Below are 21,173 nucleotides of genomic sequence, written 5' to 3'. Positions count from 1 at the left end.
CCTGGAGACTCTTCTTGAGAGCCGTTGAAACATGAGTACCTGCTCTAATTTAGACCGCTCTTTTAACTTCATTTAAATTACTGTTATCATGCCCGGTCTTCATAATGATGAGCCTTGGTCGGCAAAAATGTCTCTGAGGTGCAGGCCTTTAAAGAGGATCTGAGTCCAAGGGATATAATTTGACCAGTCTACCACGCAGCATTCACCAGCTCAGCTGGGCTTTGTCCACACTTGCACTGAGCTTCCCTTGCTCCCTTAAGATGTGCCCTGCTTGGCTCTTTCCCATTTTCTTTTAACTTGGATCCACCTGTCTATTCTTCATGTAACAACAGCACCATAGTCAACCACTAAACAGTAGATTGGAGAAATATATTTATTCGTACTCACATGGGTAAAAAATACCATCATCAGGTTGTCCAGTGGAGAACAAAGCTACTTTCAAATGTAGTTGCTCTCCACCTCATACCCATTAGTCCAGCTACTATTTTTTTTTTAAGATTTTATTTATTTATTTGAGAGAGAGAGAGAGCACATGAGACGGGGGGAGGGTCAGAGGGAGAAGCAGACTCCCTGCTGAGCAGGGAGCCCAATGCGGGACTCAATCCCGGGACTCCAGGATCATGACCTAAGCCGAAGGCAGTCACTTAACCAACTGAGCCACCCAGGCGCCCTAGTTCAGCTACTATTAAAAAACAAAACAGAACCCAGAAGATAGCAAGTGTAGGTCAGGATGTAAAGAAGCTGGAAACTTTGTGCAGTTTTGGAAGGAATGTAAAATGATACAGCCACTGTGGAAACAGTAGGGTAGTTCTTCAACAAATTAAAAATAGAACAATGAGTGAAATAGACAAAGGGGATTAACAGTATACTTATCGTGGTGAGCATTGAGTAATGTGCAGAAATATTGAATCGTTATATTGTACACCTGAAACTAATATAACACTCTATGTTAATTATACTTTAATAAAAAAGTTAGTACTACCAGATAAGCCACCAATTTCACTTCTGGCTATTTATCTAAGAAAATGAAAACACTAATTCAAAAACCTCCATGTTCATTGCAGAATTATTTATAATAGCTAAGCTATGGAAACAACCTAAGTGTCCATCAATGGACAAATGGATAAAGATGTACATATCTATATCTATATATGTCTTTATATACATATATATATAAATACTCTTTAGCCATAAAAAAGAATGAAATCTTGGGGTGCCTGGGTGGCTCAGTTGGTTAGGCATTCAACTCCTGATTTCAGCTCAGGTCATAATCTCAGGGTTGTGAGATCGAGCCCCATGTTGGACTCTGTGCTATGTGTGGAGTCTGCTTGAGATTCTCTCTCTCCCTCTCCCTCTGCTCCTATCCCCGCCCCCCCGCACTCTCTCTGTCTCTAAAAAAAAAAAGAAAGAATGAAATCTTGCTATTGCAACAACATGAATGAACCTTGAGGGCATTATGCTAAGGGAAATGTCACACAGGGAAAAACAAATGCCATATGATCTCACTTACATGTGGATTTTTTGAAAAACCAACAACAACAACAAAAAAACCCAAGTTTGTAGATACAGAGAACAGAATGGTGGTTGCCAGAGGCAAGGGATGAGGGATGGAAGAAATAGATGAAGGGAGTAAAAAGACACAAACTTCCAGTTATAAAATAATTAAGTCATGAAGATCTAATGTATAGCATAATGACTATAGTTAATAATACCGTATTGCATATTTTAAAGTTGCTAAGAGAGTAGATCTCAAAAGTCATCAGCACAAGAAAAATTGCAACTATGTATGGTGACAGATGTTAGCTAGACTTATTGTGGTGATCCCTTACAATATGTACAAATAGCAAACATGTTGTACACTTGAAACTTGTGTTATATGTCAACTATATCTCAATAAAATAAATAAGGAAGTAGAGAATTAATTAATTTTAAAAAGGTAGTCTGGGACCTCTAAACTCTGGAAATATCTGCATGGCCTGGAAGCATTGCACAGAAAGGTGCTCTGGGTTTCCAGAGCCATTGTGCCATGTATAAAGATGTCAAACCCTGCCACAGAAGCAGAAATGGAGAAGAGCCAACGCATACATCATTGCTATTCCATCACCCAGCTCGTTTACCTCCCAACAGGGATGATTCTCTCCGGTAGAGAAGTTAGCATCTGGAAAATGAAGAGCCATAGCCTTTAGGAAGGTTTACCAGTTGTTCCATTCAGTTTATCAAAATCATATTGCCCCTAGCCCTTTCCTTTCTGGACTAGCCAGTTTTCCTTCCTTCCTTCCTTCCTTCCTTCCTTCCTTCCTTCCTTCCTTTCCCTTCCTTTCCCTTCCTTTCCCTTCTTTTCCCTTCCTTTCCCTTCTTTTCTTTCTTTCTTTCTTTCTTTCTTTCTTTCTTTCTTTTTCTTTCTTTCTTTCTTTCTTCTTTCTTCGTTGTGCCCCCGCTAAGTTTGCAAACACCATCTATCCAGAAGCCAAGGAACAGATCAGTATGCTGTGATAACTGAATAAGAAATAAAACAGTTTGCCTTGGAGTGAAAGGAAGTCAATGTGGTATTGGTTTAGAAACATTTAAAAATGAAAGTAGGGAAGGAGGAGTGGAGGCATAACCTTCCCTCATTGATCCACTTTTCATTCTTACCACGGTCCTGTCCAGAGATTAAAATGCACAGTGAAATATTTTGTTAGTTGAGACAGTGTTCACCACAGAATAAAATCTCCTCTTGGGAGTTGTTTGCTGTTTGCCTTTTGGTCCCCAAGATGCCAACATTGCATCTCAAACCAGAGGAAACACGGATCAGGAAGACAATGACAAGGCAGGGCTTGAACCCTAACTGCTGTTTCCTCAGGCCGGATGGGTCTGTCCTTAACCCCACTGTCCTATTATTTGGTAGGTCACTGCTGTCATGGCCTTGCTGGCATCTGGCCCTTGTCTGGTCTTGATTTAAGAGAAGCAAATATGATATATATATATATTCCAAATATATATTCCATATATATATACATACATGTATATATGTTTGCCAACACTCAAAACCCGAATACTTTCCTTTCTCCAGTGAGAGCTCATTCGTAAGAGTCCTCATGCTAGTTGACAAGCTCTTATTTTTACCAATAAAAGTAATTCTAACATCACTATGTTATCTAGCAATTTCTATTGTTTTTAGCCATTCAGCCTGTAGGAATTTGGTATAGAAGCCCTAGGAAACACAGCATTGAAGAGGAGCTATCCGGTTGGTTGGCTACATGGATCTGGAGCTCAGAAGACTAGTACATGCACTGCAAATTCACACAAATAGAAGGTCATGGAAGGAACAGGATGAGGTACCCTGGGAAGGAATATGTAGTGAGTCGTATGGTGGGACTACAGGCAGGACCGACATTCCTGGTCAGGGGAAGAGTGGCCTGCAAAGGACAAGGAGAGAGGAACAAATGTCCTTCAACTTGTTACACTAGCTCCAGGAGGGAATCTGCTTTGGGAAACTTGCAAGGCAGAAGTGAAAAATCGGGAAGGGATGCATTTAGGAAACTAGGGAAAGCAAAGTAGGGTTGAGACTGAGAAGCTCGCAATACTGAATGAAGAGAGTCAGATCAGGGCCTGGGTATGTTGTAGGGAGAACTGTAGGAAGAATGGAGAGTTCAGGAAGCGGAGGCGTACCGTGGCGAGTATGGAGGAAGTGACATATGGAGAAGGAGAGAGAGACAGTTGACAAACATGACAGTAGCACTCAGTTAGGGGGGTGGAACCATAGCTAGCCTGCAGCCACAGAACATGGATCTGAACAGCAAATCAGAGCAAGCCCGAGGTACCCAAAATAGTCATTTTTGGCCAAAGCAGACCTTAAACTCAAGGGGGTGAATGATGCCCTAGAATTACCACTAATTATAGACTTGGTAGGAAAAGCCCCTAACTCCAATATGCCCTCACTTCCTTTCAAAATGAAATTCCTTTGAATTGACTGAATTTAATTCCTTGGGGTCTGCATCAACTGTATTAATAAGCCCACACTGATTTGGGAGTTTTGCTTTATTCTCTTACAGTCTATAAAACACTAATAAACACTGATCTTCCTACAGTCTCCTTGCTACTTTTCTAGAAAGAAAAAATAGAAAAGAAAAATATCCCTGCAAACAATCCTCGTTGCATTTTGATGATGATCCTGAAACTTTTCCTCTGGTAGCCAAAAGTAATTACACTCAGTCGGGGCAAAGAAATCTTTGTTTTCTAATTACGGAGCAGATATTTTACAGAAGCAATTACCCCTATGCCACCATTAAAAACTAATCTCACAAGTTGATCTTTGATTCAGGGAACAGCTGTGTGCTTGAGCCAGTAAAAAAAAAAAAAAAAAAGGAAAGAAAGAAAAAGAATTGCCATGTATATGGACCAAATGCATTTCAGAGCTGCTTTCTCTGATTTCCTAGAATTCTGAGACTCTTGGAATCAGGAACAAGCGCCTGTCACTGCTCCTTCTGCCAAGGCAGGGATCGGGGAAAATGACATACTGTATCCTGGCGGGAGGGGAATGTGATGAGCACGCCTGTGTTGGATCTCAGGACCTGGGTATATCTCACGTGACGTCTGCCCCGTGTAGGGAGTGATAACGTTTTACAGGATGGCTCTGAGGAGTCATTCACTTAATGTGCAGCTTGGGTGAGCATCTACCTTCTCAGATGCACTACAGCTGCGCTGTTCAGAACCTTCCATGGTTGCCCTTATTGCCTATTCTACCTGGGAGATGGAGACAGTCCGTGGGTGCTCCTGAGACCCTTTTCCATCCCGGTTCCCGCTCCTCCATGCTCCCACCAAGCTAAACCACCCACCTTTTCTCTAGCTCGTTCAGCTTTCCTGCCTTTACTGCCTCCCACCCCTGGTGGACCTTCTCAGTTAGAGGCAGTCTCATTTTGCACAAGGAATGCGTTTTCTTCGATTTACGTATCTTAGGAGCAGTTATCCTGTGGGAACATCTACAAAGTCTGGAGTATATGTTCTCTGAATGCATAAAGCTACAAGCAAAATTATTCTTTCAGATGGGTAGCTATCCGTTTTTCCATGTTCCCTCATTATTTTGTCCAATTACAGAGTTTTTGTGAACCTAAGGTGTACCCACTTGTTTTGTTTATTTTCCACATTAGCTCTCATGTTTTGCAGAGAGAATTCTTCTAAATTACCCTTATTGTGATGATAACCACTGCCCTGTCGCTTTTGGAGCATTTTCCCACATCTAACATTGTTGCAAAGTTATTGATCTTTTTTTAGGCACATTTTTCTGTATCAGGCTTAGCACCAACACATAATAAAAGCTTAGGTAACATTGTTACATGACATGTAAAGATTTTACATTATTAAAAATTGTAAGTGTTAAAATAATAGCGTAATAATTGCCACAATCATTCATAGAATTTCCAAACCGTACAAACAACAGATTGGTTTCTGGAATAATTACAGTAATGACATGGAAGAGTGAGTAATTGGCTTTACCGGCAAAAGAGGCCTCAACATTTACTAATAATTTGAACACAGTTTACTATCCATTCAGCCCTACCCATTTAGAAGTTATACAACAAGCTGTGTTTGTAATTTGGGGAGTAAGAATAATTCCAAATTTTGTGCCATAAATGGGACTTCATTAACATCATATTTTCAAATCCCCACCATTCAGGTTCACAACAGAATAAAACAACTTTGAAATTTTCTCCCACTACTTTCTCCCCTTCTTCTCCCAACAATTTCTACCTGTCAAAATTTTACCAATGTTTAAGGACTAGATCAAATATGACCTCTTTTAAAAAACAAAACAAAACTTGTCTTAATCTTCCCAACATAATTTGATCTGCTTAAGTCCAGCAGCATTTGGGCCTATATTACAGGACTCTTTCATGTAACCATATCTGCTTTTCTCATGTTTTCCTATCCCTTCTTAGACTGTTCCTTAAGGAAGTGATCTGTGTGTTACCTTTATAGCCCCTTTGAGCATCCAGTCCAGCACTTGACAGAGCAAGTGTTGAATAAAAGTTTGCTTTTAATTAAATCAAGTTGTAAGTCTCACTTGTCTCCAATGACCTGGCCTCAAAGCTGATTCCTCTGGTTCAGCCACCCGTACCTGAAAAATCAACTACTTTCTAAGAAAGTAAATTTAGGTCTGTATTAGTTTCCTGGGGTTGCCATAACAAAGCACCAAACACCAGGTGGCTTAGAATAAAAGAAATGTATCCTTTCACAGTTCTGGAAGCCAAAAGACTAAGATCAAGGTTGGCAGGGTTGGTTCCTTCTGGGGGCAGGGAAGGAGAATCCATTCCATACCTCTCTCTTAGCCTCTGGTGGCCTGCTGGAGATTTTTGCCAATTCTTTACTTCTGTGGATCACCCTGATCTCTGCCTTCATGTTCACATGGCCTTCTCCCTGTGTGTGGGCCCCACTCCAATATGACTTCATCCTAAGTAACTATATCTGCAATGACCCTATTTCTAAATAAGGTCACATTCTGAGCTTCTGGAGATTAGGACTTCAACATTTGAATTTTGTGAATGGGGAGGACACAATTCAGCCTGTATTAGGCACCACTCTATAAAAGAGCCAAAGGAAAAAACCTGAGATCACTTTTGTACCACTTATCACTAGCCTGGGAAAAGATCAAAATTTAAAATTTGAAGTACAGTTTCTACTGAATGTATTCTGCTTTTATGCCATTGTAAAGTCAAAAAATCATGAAGTTGACCCATTGTAAGTAGAGGACTATCTACACGTTGGCATGGAGAAAAGGAATCCTTTATAAATGAACTAATTTATTGAGTCTGGACTTGAATTATCAGAAGTAAAAGATCTAGAGGTCTCCTCTCCTCTTGACAAACAGAACACCCATTTTCTTTTTTTTTTTTTAAGCAAGACCCAATTAAGCCTTGATGTAGAGATGACAAGATAAAACATTATGATTCCATCCACAGTGTTCATAATTCCTTTTGCACATTTGCATCTCTAAAGAGCCAGATCGGACAAACTCCTGGCATTTTCTCAAATTCTGGTCTCTGGCATCTATCTCTTAATAATTTCCAGAAGAGATGGTGGTGAAAAAGGAAGCAGCAGTTCATTCTGGGTCAGCTTCCACGGCAACGGACTGATGTTAGCATTGGAATCTTTCTTCTGATGGTGCCTTCAGAGGAGAGAGACTTGTAAGGGTGTCATGCCTAATCCCCATTTATTCTGAAAAGATACAAGACACTCAACAGAGAAGTTTCACGACCTAGTGCGTTTGGACTTTTCTTTCTTTTCTTGGCTTTGCTGGTTCCGTTTTGTTAAAAGATCTCCAGTTTGTTTCACTGAAGTAAATGTCCAAGGAGTCTTTGGAATAATAGGACCCAAGAGTTTATTTGTAGCATCTCATTAGGAACCTCATAAGGTTTTGTTCTCACAGCTCTGGTTGTTCAACTGTCACCTTATTTACAAATGAGAGACTAGCCTCCAGGCAAAGCAAAGGCCTGGTGTTTAAAAAGTGCAGATTCTAGCGCTAACCCTCAAACCAAAAAGTCACAGATGTTAGGAGTGGGACCTAGGAACTTGTATGTGCTTCTGATGACTTATGACTCCTTCCCACTTTTAAGAACCCAGGATATTGTGATTTCTCCTGGAAGCAAATAAACACAAGGCCTAAAGAATAATCCAAAGGCAAAGTCTGTTGAAATTGGCTAAGTTCAGGGCTCCACATAAAACCTAACAGTCTGGGGGAATATGCAAGAGAAAAAGCTATCAGACTTGCCACTGTTTATTGGAGAAATCAGGCCTATTCACATGGTAAGATGTTTCAGGAGTAACATAGAACAGCGTGCAACAGAAGAAAGAAAATAAGCCATAAATGCTGAAGATCTGAGTGGTAAAAGATTATCAGAGTTGAGACAGAACGGTTCCTTTCAAGAAAAGTAATTTGGTTTTGGTAAACTGCACATCTGCCTAATACTGATTGAGTGACAGTTACACATTAGAATAAATTATTTTCGGCCCAGAAACAGAAGCATGAATATGTGAGCATATTGTATATGATGTAGCATTTTTTAAAGTGGAGAGAAAAAGAAACAGTATTTAATAACTGTGTTGAGACTTCCTGTTTTGACAAAACGGGTTAGATCCCTCCCTCATGCCATACACAAAAACAAATTCCAGATGGATTAAATACCTAAAGATAAACCACAAAACTACAAAAGCATTAAAAAAAAAAAAACAGAAAGATATTTTTATTGATTTAAGGCTAAGAAAGCCTGCCTAAGCAAGATATAAAACGGAAGAGATGTAAATGAAGAGATCTGACAGATTTGACAACATAAAAATAGAAAATCTACACTACAAATGTCACCAAAAACAAGGTTAAAAACAAACAAATGGATAACAGCTAGAAGAAAATATTTTTGGCTGCTACGATGGATTGAGAAATAATATCAAACACAGAGTTACTGCAAATCAATAAGAAATGGGCAAACATCTCAACAGGAAACAAACAAAATTAGGTGAAGGGTAAGAACAGACTATAGGAAAAGAAATACAAATCATGAGCAAACATGAAAATATGCTACACCTCATTTAAACTCTAAAGAGATCGATATTATTACAGCAAATCTTTAACAAATGTTGATAATATCCACTGTTAGCAAGAAAGCAAGACCAAACACGCTCTCATATACTGCTGCTATGGTTGTAAACCCATAAATATTAATTAATTAGTTAATTAATTAATGCCCATATACCTGGAATCTGAAATTCCGTTTCTAAGAGTCTATCCTCAGAAAATGCCAGAAACAATACTACAAAGATGTGTGTAGGAAGAAGAAGAAAAAAAAGATTCACTGCAAAGTTGTTTATGATGGTGAAAAATTAGAAAGATCTTCAAGTAGAATGCTTGGTCAAAGGGTAGGAAAGTTTTCAAGTTTCCTCTCTCTCTGATCTATTGCAAAATACTCTATACATTTTCTAAGTAGGACTTAGGATAAAATAAATTAAACAGCCCTAGAACTATTTGTTCAACAATATTATAGCCCTGCTGCCCGAGGGCAGGGCCCATATGCCTAGCCCGCAGACAACAGTCATTATGGATTGAACGAACCTTGCCAAAAGCTTTGATCAGACACCAAGTTCTGCTGAAATAAATGTCTGGAGCTACTGACGAGTGTGAAACTCCTAAAAGGACCCTCCCTTGTCTAGTGAACCTGACATTAGGCTAGGAATGACAGGACCTGAGTGAAATTGCACCCCTAAATCGTGTCACCTTGGACAAGTCTCCAAGGTGACTTCCCTGAGCTCCACTGAACATGTTTGCAAAATGGGGATTATGATGCCTGCCCTTTCCAAAGGACTCCTGTGAGGATTATCGAAATAACCTGGGAGGTCAAGGTATAGCTCTGTGTAGACCTGGAGTATTACCGAGAGTGAGTATTTCATGAATGAAATGAAAATTGAAAGCTACCCCTGGAGTCAGGACAGGGGTCCATGAAATGCAAAATTTCCACTTTTAATAACCATAAAGAAGGGTGTCCTACCATTTCAAAGACAATTGCTTACTTCAGCAGTTTCTTCGGGTTCTTAGGAACACGTACCATTTTACCCCCTCCCTGGCACAGACACATCAGCAGAACCAGGAGTAACCAGCGTTGGGTAAGTCATTCCAAGATCTCAGGAAACAGGGTCATGCTTCAGAAAAGGAAATAAATGCTTGTTTTGTTTAATCTCAAACACGGTGCCGGGTTTTAACATAAATCCAGTCTTCACCTCCTGAGGATGTGCGGCAGATGCTTCACAAAGTGGAGGTCCAGCATCCCATGGTCCTGTTGCTGGGCCCCTTGCCCAGAGTGGTGAGCCCTTCCTTGGAAGCCATTTTGCATGATGTGACCTCACTCCCTGGCCCCCAGATGATCCGTCTAGAAAGGGGCAGCTTGCCCAAGCTGGTCCAATCCAAGTGTCTCTTCTCCGAACTTGGAAAAGGCCAGCCGCTCTGTGGGTTGAGGCTGTCAGTTTTAACTATGAAAAGGTAGGACAACCTTCTTTAGAGTTATTAAAAGTGGAAATTTTGCATTTCACGGACCCCTGTCCTGACTCCAGGATAGAATTTATCCGTAGAGGTAAGATGAAAATCATAACCTGTTAGTATTTCTGGCTTTAGTCTTTCTTTCTCCCTCCCTCCCTCCCTCCCTCCCTCCCTCCCCTCTCTGGTCAATCTCTTTGTAATCATGCATATAAAGAATGGGGTATATTAATTCAGAAAACTTTAGTCCTCGTCATGAACAATTTCCTCCACTGTTGTGCAAGTTTAAAAAAAAAAAAAAGGTGGGGGCGGGGGGTTTCTCATCCACTCCTCCCGACTCTTCACCAGCTGTTGAAAGTTTACAAGCCAACAAAACAAGCTTGTGGTGGACAAAACAGCCTGCAGAAGACACGGACAAATCCCATCCTAGGCTGCAATGGAAAACATGGTGTGGCTTTTTCTATGCACTCAAGGCAGGCTACCGTAGCAGCAAAGACAAGAAGCAGAAACTCTGAGGCACTTTAGTCAATAGGAGAAACAATTCCGAAGATCTGTGTCACCAATATGGAAAGTCCCCAAACAAGTATTTTAAAATAACCACTTTCACAGCCAAGTTTATACAGCAATCCTCCCCCCTCCCACCTTCCCCCATCATTAGCTCGGAAGCCAGCCTGGGGGGTGGGGTGGAAACATGAAGACATGAGCAAGAGAAAAGTAAGAGAAGAAAGGAGACATCATCGTCCCTGGTTTGCTAGTGGCCTTCTGTTCCTCCTTCCTTTTCTTCTTAAGTTAGAGGACACTCCAGCAGCCATCAAATAAATTCTCCAGGGTTGTGCTGAAGTTGGCTTGAGTGAGTTTCTGATGTTTGTAACAAAAAAGTCTGGATAATATTGATAGCTGTTACTACCCACCTTTTTCAAGGAGGACGCTGAGGGTCATCGAAGGTAAGTAACTTGCCCAAGGTCAAATGGTTCTCCTCCCACGTTTATCTAAGTCTGAAGTCCAAGTTCCTTCCCTTGGGCTGTTGTGGACAGGACGTGTCCGAGCCCATGGCAGCCTGAATTATCAGGGTGTAAGGTCTTGCTGATTTCCTTCTTGGTTCTGGGCAAGAAGTTATCTCATGAGACAATCCCACTCATTCCCTGCTCCTATGCTCCCCTAGGATTTATGTGCCTTCCCATTTTTTCTGCTCCCGACCAGAACCCTGTTCCCTGAAATCTCTAGGTCATGGCAGGTCAGTGAGGGAGGAAATTTGGGAAGGAGAGCTTTTGGTACGGCTCTTCTCAGAATCAACGCTGGAAAGGATGCCTGCTGTTTACCTTTGTATAATTTGATTGTGTACTTAAAGATTGAAAAGCAAGTGGTGAATTTCAGTCCTTCCTGTCTGCCAAAAGTCAACACACTCAATCTTCCCTCCCACCGTGCCTCGCACACAAGCATTTCTGAAATGGAGGAAGTGGGCCCTGCCATTGAACAGAATTGATGCATTTGAATTTCCTTTGCTTTGGTAAAAAAAAATAGGGGAACGAAAATATATTTCACCCCAAATCCTACCATCCTAGCACTACCAGGGTTAAGAATTTGCTACATTTTCCCACTCCTTTTTCTTATTCATCTGTTTCATATACAGTTGTTATGACGGTGTCTATCGAATTTTGTAACGTGCTTTTTTTTTTTTTTTTTTACTTAGCATTATATCGCAGGCATTTTCCCTTTGCTGCATGTTTCTTAGAAACATAAATTTAAGGAGAGGCAAATTATGCTACAGATGTAGCATAATTATGGCAAACATTTGCAGGGGGTTCTCTGATAACTTGAATGTAGCTTTCTTCCAAAGGTCAGTATGCTCATTATTAGGAGTTGAGTCAAATATTCCTTCTCCCCACTTCCTGAAAGCCAATGTCTGGGAACAGGTATAGGGCTCAGCCCCACAACGCTGTACACCTTGTGAGCGAAATGCAAAGAGTTAACGCAGATGTATAATGTGCCTGTTCTGACAGAGCTATAATCTCAGTGAGAGGCATGTATAACTTAAGCAAGTAGAGCTAATAGGGGCTCTCACCCCAGACTAGGGTTTATATGTGGTTCAACCATTTAGAACTCTGTAAGCACCTCTCTCCAATTATTTACCTCACTGTAAATTTTGTCCGACCTTAGCAATAACAGGGATAAGTTGGAAACAATCTTATTTCCCATTAAACTTACACTAGTTTTCACTAGAATTCCACTAAAAAGTTAAGTTCCATATGAACAGTGATTTTTTTTTTTTTTAAATGATTCCTACTACTCTTTCTGTAACCTTTTCCTCCCAGGGTTTATTTAGAAGTGTACTTCTTAATATTTTTGTTATTGATTTTTTCTTTTTAAATCAATTTTACTTAGTTATAATTGTGTACCATATAACACATTTTTAATATATGGTTTAGTGAGTTTTGAAAAATGTAAGCACTTACATAACCACCACCACAATTAAGATACAGACCATTTTCTTCACTCGAAAATATTCTCCGTCTCTACCCTCAGCCCCAGACAACCACTAAACTGCCTTCTGTCACTACAGACTAGTTCTGATCGCCAGAGAATTTCACATGGATAAAGTCATATACTCTTGACCTTCTGTCATGCGTCATAATGTTTTCGAGACACAGTCATGTTGGTACATGTTATCAGTAGCTTGTTTCTTTTTATCACTGAAGGAGTATTTTATTGAATGGGTATGTCACAATCTGCCCATTCACTGATGAACATAGGGGTTGTTTCCAGTTTTTTGTTCTTATAAATAAAATGACAATAAACAACTCTCTGTACAGATGGTCCCAGACTTATGATGGTTCGACTTACTGTTTTTAGACTTTACTATGGTGCAAAAGTGATACGAAAGTCAGTAGAAACTTACTTTGAATTTTGAATTTGGGTCTTTTCCCAGGTTAGCAATATGTGGTCTGAGCCTCTCTATGATGCGGAGCGGGGGGCAGTGAGATACAGCTCCCCTTCAACCCAGCAATCAGGAGGGTAAACAACCGATACATGGACAACCGTTCTATCCCCCATGACCATTCTGTTTTTCGTTTTCGGTACAGTATTCAATAAGTTACATGAGCTAAAATAGGCTTTATGTTAGATGATTTTGCCCAACTGAAGGCTAATGGAAGTGTTTTGAGCACGTTTAAGTAGGCTAGGCTAAGCTATGATATTCAGTAGGTTAGGTGTATTAAACGCTTTTTCAACTGAATGATATTTTCAACTTACAATGACTTTATTGGGATATAACTCCGTCATAAGTTGAGGAAGATCTCCAATTCTTTTTGTGGATGTATGTTTTCATTTCTTTTATGTACATACCTAGGAATGAAACTTCTGAATCATATGATAAATGTATAAACTTTATAAGAAACTTACTATCCAAAATATATAAAGAACTTATACAACTCAACATGAAAAAAATCTGATTAAAAAATGGGCACAGGGGTGCCTGGGTGGTTCAGCTGGTTAAGGGTCTGCCTTTGGCTCAGGTCATGATCCCAGGGTCCTGGGATCAAGCCCCTCATTGGGCTGTGTGCTCTGTGGGGAGCTATTTCTCCCTCTGCCTTTGCCTGCCACTCCCCTGCTTGTGCATGCTTGCTCTTTCTCTCTCTCTGTCAAATAAATAAATAAAATCTTGGGGAAAAAAAGGGCAGATGTCCTAAATAGACATTTTTCCAAAGAAGACATAGAGATGGCCAACAGATACATGAAAAAATATTCAACATCACTAATCATCAGGGAAATGCAAATCAAAACCACAATGAGATCTCACTTTATACCTGTCAGAATGGTTAACATCAAAAACAGAAGAAATAAGTGTTGGCAAGGATGCAAAAAAAAGGAATCCTTGTGCACTGTTGGTGGGGATGCAAATTGGTACAGCTACTATGGAAAACAGTATGGAGGCTCCTCAAAAAAGTAAAAATAGAATTACCATATGATCCAGTAATTCTACTACTGGATATTTATATCCAAAAAACAAAAACACTAATTCAAAAAGATATATGCACTCCTATGTTTATTGCAACATTATTTATAATAGCCAAGATATGAAAGCAACCCAAGTGTCCACCATAGAAGAATCAATACAGAAGATGTGGTGTATATATATATATACACACACACACACACACAATGGATTATTATTCAGCCATAAAAAATGAGATCTTGCCATTTGCGACAACATGGGTGGGCCTAGAGGGTATAATGCTAAGTAAAATAAGTCAGTCAGAGAAAGACAAATACCACATGATTTCACTCATTTGTGGAATTTAAGAAACAAAACAAATGAACAAAAAATGAAAAAAGAAACACTCAAAAAAAACAGACTCTTAAATACAGAGAACAAATTGGTGGTTGCCAGGGTGGGGGGAGGAGTGAAATAGACAAAGGGGAAAAAATTCAATTAAAAAAGAAAAAAAAAAAAAGAGAAGAAACTGTCCAACTTTTTTCTAAAGAGTTTCTACAAAAAAAAAATAATAATAATAATAATAAAAGAGTTTCTACAATTTTACATTCCCAGCAGTGATAAATTAGGTTCTAATTTTTCCACATCCCCACCAACATTTGCTAATGTTCACCTTTTTAATTTTAGCCACCCTAGTAGTTTTAATTTGCATTTATCTATGACTAATAATGTTCAACATCACTTTATTGCTTTTTTACCATTACAATATCTTCTTTTATAAAGTGTCCATTCAAATCTTTTGCCCAATTTTATTGGGTTATTGCCCTTTTACCACTGAGCTATATAGCCCTTTATCTTTGACATAAATCATTTGTCATATATATGTATTGCCAATATTTTCTCTGAGTCTCTGGTCTGCCTCTTCATTTTCTTAACACTATCTTTTGAATTAAAAGTTTTCAATTTTGATGAAGTCCAATATATTCATTTATTTTATGGTAAGTGTCCTTTTTTATCCTAAGAAATCTTTGCTTACCCTAAGGCAATGAGGATTTTCTCCCATGGATTCTTCTAGAATTTTATATTTTAGCTTTTTACCTTTAGGTCTAAGATTTACTTTGAATTAATTTTTATATATGATGTGATGTACAGGGTGGAGTTCACTTTTTGTATATTCATGTCTAGTTATTCCAGCATCATTTGTTGTTGTTGATTTTTAACTTTATTGAATTTTGTTTAGAAGTGAAACATTGATTTGCACTCTTAAATTTGATGAGACTTCCTTTATGTTTCCACATACAATTTTTATTGTGTGCTTGAAATAAATGTGTATTCTTAAGTTGTTGACTACATGTTCCCTACATGTCCTTAGAGCAAATTTATTAATTGTGTTTTTCAAATTTTGTATATTGATGCTGGTTTTCTTTATTCACTTATTTTGTCAGCCACTGAGACAGATGTGCTAAATCTCCCAATACAATTGTGGTTCTGTCCATATTTGCCTTATACATATATTTTTCAACTGCATTATATTTTTTTTTTCATGAAAATTGTACTGCCTTATATATTTTGATGACATATTATTGAATGCATACAAAGTTAGAATTCTTATATCACCTGCTTCACCCTCTCCCTCTCCACCTGCTTGTGCTCGCTCTCAAATGGATGAATAAAATCTTAAGAAAAAAGTATCAAGAAGTTTGGAAAGAGGTAAAGTTTACTAGACTACTAGACAAAGATATAACTTTTGCCATACCAGATGATATTGGTCAATCTCTATGATGTTTATTTTGTTTTGTTTAAGAGTAGGCTAGAAAGGAAAAAGCAAAGGTAGAAGAAAGGATGAGGGGAACATATAAAAGGTGGAGGAGGGTCTATACATGGGAAGAGGGGCTCCATGGAGACATCCCAAGAGATTAGCTGGGTGACATAGTAGCAACCAATCTCTGTTGGAACTCAGAGGTTGGTGAATGTTTGTCATTCCCAAGCTTAGGTTCCTGGATAAAAGGAGTCTAGAAATTTGGAGCAGAGGCCCCAAAACCATGCTAGTAACAACAGACTGAGACTCAGTCCATATTTAGGAACTCTGAAATGATAAGACTCAGTTTAGAGCTCTAGAAATTTTACCAGTCCCTGCTCATGGACTTTTGGGAACCTGTCTAGAGCTTTGCAGCTTATAAATATCCAGCCTCAACTCATATAAATGAGCTGCAGGTTTAGGGTGAAAATATCCTTTCCTTTGCCAACTACAAACCATGTGTCTTACTTTTTGGTTATGATTCCAGCTGTGATTCCACAAGTATGGCCTAACCTAGTCTTCCCACAAGCATTTGGGAATATTTTACAAGTTGCATCAAGTCTTGTACAGTAAAACCAGGGTCTTAAGTTTTCTAAATCATCATGCTCAAAATAAAATGTGTTAGCACCATAATTTCTATGGTAGAAGGAATGATGGCAAATCTACATCAGTGTCTATGCCTACTTAGAGGCCTTAAGCATAGTTCAATAGAGATTTTGGTCCCTCTTAGGTTTTTCCCACCTTCATAAATAAGGACCAAACAAAGGACCTCCTGGAAGATAACTAAACTGAGGAAGTTTTCAGAAAACCAACCCTATGTGTATGATTATATCATGTTACCATTTATTCTGTGCTTGCAAAAAGCCAGGCACTCATTATGCCAAGCTCCAAGCATGCGTTACGGTACCTCATTCAAACATGCAAATAGTCCTACCACACACTCCTATTACCGGCATTTGAAAAATCGGCAAGGTGGAATAGCTTTCTCAAAGTCTACTGTATAGGAAGTGCCAGGGCCAGAAATCAAATGTAGGTTTTTTCACTCCAAAGCCAATATCCTTAACCACCACCCTATAATACACGGTGAAGCAAACTTCCTACTGGTATTATCTCAATCACTGGTTACTTACCATGAGCTTATCTCCCCTTGCTGCAAACTCATAGGCTAGGCCAATCACTGTAAGTTGCATTTCCCAAGCCATGACCTCGCAAAGTTCTCAGGTGTGCTCTGCTATCCTCCTTCCTTCGCCAGCTCTGGATCTCCCTCCACGTGGGACTCCGTACTTCTTTAGCAGACAATGCGTGAACCTGAATAGAGAAGAACAAATATGAGGATTAACTTTTAGGGGAATAATGGCATTATTAAAACATGTCCAGGGTGGGAAAAGAGTCAAAAAACACACCTAGATCTACACAGATTGCATGACATTCATCTAGGGCATTAGATTTTGTAGCAAGGTTATCTATTTCAAATTGAATCCATGCTCTCTTTTTTGAGCCTTCTTCCATTTTTTCACAGCAAAGCTATTTTATGCTTATTGGTTCAGGGGATGATGTAAACAAGGAAACAGTAGGAAAAAATAATATTTTTCTGGCTCTAATGTTTTAAAAGCCTAGGCCTAGAAAGGACTCTCAGCTTAGATAAAATATTTGTTGGAAATCTTGAAGGCAAGTAAAGCCATGTAGGAACCATACAAACAGGAAGAAGGAAGTCTCTATAGTGACATGCTCAGGCCAATGAGGGAGGACCAGAATGGGTGGCAGATGTCTCATCTTATAAAAAGACTACATTTGGGTGCCTGAGTGGCTCAGTCGGTTAAGAGTCTGCCTTCAGCTCAGATCATGGTCCTGGGGTCCTGGAATTGAGCCCCACATCCTGGCTCCCTGCTTAGCTGGGAATCTGCTTCTCCCTCTCCTTCTGTTCCTCTCCCCTGCTTGTGCTCTCTCTCTCTCTCGCTGGCTCTCTCTCTCTCAAGTAAATAAATAAAATCTTTAAATATATATATATATATAAATATATATATATATATAAATATATATATAAAGAGGGGTGCTTGGGTGGCTCAGCCTGCTTCTCCCTACCTGCTACTCTGCCTTCTTGTGCTCTCTCTGTCAAATAAATAAATAATCTTTAAAAATAAATAAAAATAAATATAAAAAGAATACATGAAAGAGTAGCTAAGATCATCAGACATCTAGCTCCCCCACATTTAAGTACAATCCTAGAGTAGGAAGAATCCCCAAGTTAACTGCAATTAAATGTTTTCTACCCTGGTGACATGGGGGCTTGAAATGGAAATTAGACTGAATTTCAAAAATATAAATTGTTCTTCTCATACGCTGAGGCTTCTGGGCTGAGAGTTACACCTAGGACAATTTTCTACAATTGAATGCAAACCAGGAGAGCATGACTGGCCAACTCCAGTCTCAAAGCGGACCCTGGGAAAAGATCAAAAGAAAGAGGTTACAGGCCATAAGTTTAGGAGATTTCTGGACAGCAAGAGGGACAGGCCATGCCTTCCTGCCAAGTCAGCTCATAAGAAAGGACAATTTGTCTCTTTATAGACATCCCAGAGCAGGGACGTCAAACAATTTCGAAACACTTCTACTTAGGAAAAGGGCCAAAATGTTACATAAAGTTAAAAACCAGTTTGCAGCCCAAGACCAATGCTGAACCCTCTCCAAGTGTATTAGGAACCCTTTTTCCCTAAAAAGAGAGGGCTACGCCTTTGTGCCCTGTGGATCTGAGGCCATTGTTTGCTTTTCTCTCAGAGAGATGCTAAATATGCCTCCTTTTTAGCCAACAAACTGAAGGAAGGGAGAAATCCATAGACACATATGTGCGGAATCTGGCTCCCCTCCGATTGCCAAATATCCTGTTTCACTGCCATGAATTTGTATCCAACTTCATGCACACGCTGAGCTCAGCTGATGCCATGGAGACAGTGTAAGTGGAGAAAGGACAAGAACCATGCCTCCTGCAAAAACAAAAGGTTCTTTCTATTCGAAGTGTGATCCAAGGACCTGCAGGAAATATGTCACTTGGAAGCTTGTTAGAAATGCTGGATCTTGGGCCCCCCCTCAAGGCAGAGTGAAAATGCCCCAAGACGATCTTGAGGACAGTGAAAATAGTCTGTAAAATATTATAATGAGGGGTATGTGTCATTATACATTCATCCAAACCCATAAACACACAATAACATCAAGAGTGAACCCTAAGGTAAATTATGGATTCTGGGTGAAGATGATGGGTCAGTGTGGATTTATCAGGTGTAACAAACGTACCCCTCTAGGGAATGATGTTCAGAGGCCATGCATTGGGGGAGTGACGGCGGGGGAGGGGGCGCAGTTTATGGGAAATCTCTGTGCCTTCCTCTCAGTTTGCTTTAAACACAAAACTTCTCTAAAAAGTATAAAGTCTTAAAAAAAAATGAGGCCCCCACTGCTCCAGCAGGAGGGATGTTTCATGGTGGGAGTTGTGTAGAATCATACAATGAGCATGGAGAACAGAGCGGGCTCCAGAGTTCGTCTGCCTGAGTTCAAATCCTGCCCTCTTTACTTACTAGCTCCAGACCCTTAAGCAAAGTGCTCTCTGGACCTCAATTGCCTCATCTGTAAAATGGGGACGATGATAATCATAATGGAACTAGTTCCTAGGGTGGTTGTAAGGATTCAATGAAACTGCATACATAAAACATTTAGAATAGCCCTCGGCTCAGTGCACCCTCAATAGACGGTAGCTTTTACTATTTTTAAGAAGTGTTTTGCATTTTGGATACCTAACAAGGGCGCTGAAATCATCTTGGAAATTCCTTCCACGTTCTTCCTTTCCAGCTACAGAAGACATAGTGAATGATTTTAACCACTTCTGACAGGTGCACACTAAATGGTAGCTAGTGTAGCCAGTCGCAGGGAGGAATGGCATAAATCACTATTCCCGAACTTTATGCATTCCAGAAACATCTTCAGTCTTTAAAAAAAAAAAAAAATTCCATATACAACGCTTACATATTATTTTTACTTAAATCAATTTACAATGAGTTTGTTTTTTAAAAGCTACATCCTAAGCAATAAATACTGTCTATGAAATCAGTGGTTTGATGTGCTTGTATTTTTTTCTAATCTAATTAAAGTGAAACCATAACTATGGAAATAAAAACATTCACACATGCATAAAAACGTTCCTTACAACTCCAGGAAGCCTCCTAATTCCAACATTAGCATTTTATTAGCTCTCAGCTGCAGTTCTAAATGTTTTGACATTAAATCTCTCCACCCAAGTGATTTGAGCAAAACCTTTTGGCTTCCAGCTCCCTGCAACTCAGCTGGGGACCAGAGTCACCAAGCGTTTTGCCCAAGATAACACAGCCAGTGCAGGGCAGAAAGATCAGAACACAGCTTTTCCAAAACACAGAGGCACGTAACACATAAGCCTCCTTCCCTTCCCGCGGCCACCGCCCCCCACCCACACACACAGCACCAGGATAGCAACCGTGTCTGTGTCCCTATTCCAAGCCTCCCTGCTAATGACTTCTGTCTTATTTCTGTGATTGTTTAAAACCCCTTCCTTTCACATGGGTATGATTGTTAGGTTCATGCTACAGAGCTAAAAGTAATTGTGTCTACATGTCATGCCTTTCATGTTGCAGTTTTCCAATGTTGAAGGGCCCCAATTTCTTTCAAAGCCATCAAAGTTTTTCTCCCATAACCAAAGCAATGGCTTGGTTTTCCTGCCATCCTACTTGTTGCAAAGCACATTTCAAAGGACTTGAGCCTCCTGGGCCAGATTCCATTCTCCTTAAACATGCAAAGCTATGTTTAAAAGGAATGCGTGAGCAAGCTCCCAGGAGTGACAGCCTCTAGCTCAGTTATTTCTTTTCTGTGTGTTTTCCCTCCGTGAATTATGTAGTGATGTTCTAGGGGTTCTTGACAATACCAATTAATGGCTGAAGAAGGAGAACAAATTAGCAGTGTCTCTCTGCTCTGCTTCATGGCAAACATGATAATGTTCTTGGACGTTATGTTGTCAACATTCGGTTCAATTCGGTAAATATTTTTTAAGGGTTCCAGCAAGCCACAAGTGCTGACTGCCGCAAGAGTTCAAGACCTAAATGTGGCATCTTACAGCCCTCTCAAGAAAGAGATGTCTTCTCGATATGTTCACCCAACAAAAAAGTTGTCAGCTTGTGTTGATCCAAATCGTGCATTCTCAGCGGGGGCAATATTGCCCTCCAGGGGGCAAAAAATGGTTCTTGGAGGCAAAAAATATCTTAGATATTACAATGTTCAACTCTACCTCTTATTCTTTAGCACTTGATTTGTCTCATCAGGGTGAAATTTAATTTATTTTGATTTTAATTAATTTAAGTCATTAATTTACTAATTTGGATTTTTTTTTAAAGATTTATTTATTTATTTATTTGTCAGAAAGAGAGAGAGCACAAGCA

The 21,173-nt window shown here is 39.6% G+C and overlaps 1 long non-coding RNA gene across 3 annotated transcripts in view; it reads right to left on the bottom strand.

Moving 5' to 3' along the window:
- LOC123853832 (uncharacterized) overlaps positions 1–21,173 on the bottom strand; it is an 85,392-nt gene that overhangs the window by 39,481 nt on the left and 24,738 nt on the right. The window contains exons 3-4 of one of the 3 annotated variants that reach the window (XR_008507144.2): positions 16,857–17,034; positions 5,391–7,144 (exon numbers count right to left, since the gene is read on the bottom strand). This is a non-coding gene — a long non-coding RNA (uncharacterized LOC123853832). Of the gene's footprint in view, positions 1–5,390; positions 7,145–10,255; positions 11,099–16,856; positions 17,035–21,173 lie in introns of those variants that run through there. The other 2 variants (XR_010408370.1, XR_010408369.1) reach the window with 2 other exon arrangements.

This window comes from Mirounga angustirostris, unplaced genomic scaffold (genome assembly GCF_029215605.1).
Source record: "Mirounga angustirostris isolate CCGP_5_RB_7025 unplaced genomic scaffold, mMirAng1.0.hap1 SCAF_17, whole genome shotgun sequence".
In the NCBI taxonomy this organism is placed as follows: domain Eukaryota; kingdom Metazoa; phylum Chordata; class Mammalia; order Carnivora; family Phocidae; genus Mirounga; species Mirounga angustirostris.
Note: the sequence above shows the minus strand (reverse complement) of the source record. Positions and strands in the feature narration are given on the sequence as shown.